A 2575-nucleotide genomic window follows, 5' to 3' on the forward strand; every position below is an offset into this window, starting at 1 on the left:
AAAGAGGCGCTGTGTGTTCAGAGAGCATTTCTGGTTTCCTGAGGTGATGTTTCCAAACAGCTCTGCAGAACCCTGGGCTACCAGGTGTATAAACACACAGAGCATTTTCTTTATAGCATTTCTTTCAGTGAGAGAAGGGGCCAAGTCCTGAGTCTGTGGCACTGGTGAGAATGCCTTTCTTGTATTTTAAGGAAATGTCACCCAGGGGCTGGATCTTATTTGGACAGAAATGCCAAGACTGAACGGGAAGCTTTTTAGTTTTTTGGAAGGCTGGTTTAGAAAACGTTCTGTGTGTCAGGTTAATTAGATGAAACTTGTGCAACAGTGAATGTTTGCTCTCTCTAAACAGTGAGGGCAATCACTGTGACAAGGAAACAACTCAGAACCTTGTTCAGCAAAGCTCAGGATCTGCTGCTTGTGGGAAGAGAAGGACACCTTGGAGCAATAACATTCCGCTTTTTTCGGTGTATGGGTTCCACATGTACCTTTTCTTCAGTGCCTGTAAAGAGCCCTATATAATGTATTTAAATCTGACAGCAAAGCAAGGGCCATGTGGATCTCTCAAACTGACAATGTACTCCACGAATTAAACTTTCTTTCATGAGCTCATGAAGAATTAAAATGAACCACCCTGACAAACAGGGCTCAATCCCCTTTTACCCAGAGTAGCCTAATCGTGGTCATTCACACTTTTCCCTCTGTGGTGCTTTTTGGCTTCCCAGCGTGGCACTCTGGGACTGCAGGCTGCTCCAGGAAAGCCAGAGGTGATGTTCAGGAAACCGTGGCTGCTTTTTTATGTCTTAGTGACAACACCTTCCAAAATTTGCTGCTGGCAAAGTTTCCAAGCCAGTAACTGCCCATCCTCCTTCTTTTGCTCCTGGCAAGTATAGGAAGAGATTGTGTGCTACCTACTGACATTTAGATTTAAATTTCATTGTTCCTGTGATTCAGGGGGGGAATTTCATACGTCGTGCAGCTTTTTAGCAAAAAGTTAGAATTTATAAACTACAGGAAACTGGACTTGCTCTGTCTGTATCTTAGGGACTAGAATCAACCACTCCTTCATGTTCAAATTTGATTTGCTTCTCTATTTCCTTCCATCACAATTCTTTTGCTCTCTCTAAGTTTTCTTACCTAAATTCAGGCCTGTATAACAAAGGTAGGAAATAACCTTGTTGTTAATAAAAAAATACTATTTTAATTATGGAATAAAGAAATATTAGATTCCAGAAAGCCTCAGGTCCACCATTTCTGCATTATCACTTCTCTGACTTGTCCTCTCTAATATTTTCCCTGAAACTCCAAAGAACAGAATTAAAAGAAGGACTTCTAAGAGATTTTTTATCCTAAAATATTAATTATTAATGAGATAATAAATTTCCTATGTTTTCTATTAACATTTCTTTAATCATCAAGACAGCAGAACAAAGAAATGCCTCTGTAGCTGAAGATATTGTGCAGGTGCTTGTTTTGAAGGAAGCTGGAGAATTCTGAAATACATATAGTTATAGATGAGATTTTTAAAGTCTATTTTGCAGTATATTCATTTCCTCAAGGATTGGAACGAGTGGAAAATTGTTTGCATGTGTGATGCTGTCCTTGCACACCTATGTTACTGTCAGGGCGATGAAATTCAAACCTGTCACTCTGGGAAACTCACGGGGGTTTGTGTTAAACTGCAACCCCAGGTTTAATCTGCTGGGGCTGGGAAGAAAAGGGGGTTAATTAATATCTGTGTGCCCGTGGCTTTCACTTCCAATTACTACTTTGAATTCTATCTAGGCTGGGTTTTTTTTTCTGAGAACTGGTCTTTAAAATATGTTCATTCCCACATTCCTGGTTAGTGCCTTCATTTCTCATCAAAGTAATTGTGAAGTGAACGAAGGCAACAGATTAAGAAATTGAATCTTAAATTATTCATTCATTATCCACAGGACTGGGAATCTCTGATAGAGCTAGGAGAATTCAGAGGGGGAAAAAATACAGGATACTCTGGGAATTCCTGCATTTTTGGACGTGAACTTGAACTGACAAGGTCAGATCCCCAACACACCAAGCAAAGTTGAGAACCAAAAAAAAGAGTGTGTCAGAATATATGGCTGAAAGAAAGCGTTAGAGAAATAGGATTTAGTGCAGATGTAGTTTTAAAGAGCAGAGTTTGGGGAATTCCTTTCAGAGCTAAATCTGAACCAAGTAATTGCAAGATAGCTGGAGAGGTGGCTGTACTAACTCCAAGCTGAAGCTCCACTGCTCAGTAGCTCGTGCAGCACCACCAGAGAGGGTCTGCAAACCCCCCCAGGGTTCCTGGGAAAGGGGGAGTTTGCAAACCAAGCAAACAAACAAAAATTCCCTTCTGCTGGCAGTATGAGGACTTCTTCTTTTCAGTGTTTCCTCGTCCCCAGCCACGCTGAGGTCAGGGCAGCTGCTCCAGCTGCCTCTGAGGTGGTGACGTTGTGCTTGTGCTTTTCCCTTTCTCCTTGCCCCGTGAATTTTGCCCGGGCACAAGGCATTTCCAGGTTATTTGCTTGCCTTTCCTTGAGGGGCTGCCTTCTGGTTTGGAAACAGGGATGAGCTT

The sequence above is a fragment of the Empidonax traillii genome, unplaced genomic scaffold, assembly GCF_003031625.1.
Source record: "Empidonax traillii isolate 1590-97213 ecotype Southwest subspecies unplaced genomic scaffold, ASM303162v1 scaffold1403:size281853, whole genome shotgun sequence".
NCBI classification, from domain to species: domain Eukaryota; kingdom Metazoa; phylum Chordata; class Aves; order Passeriformes; family Tyrannidae; genus Empidonax; species Empidonax traillii.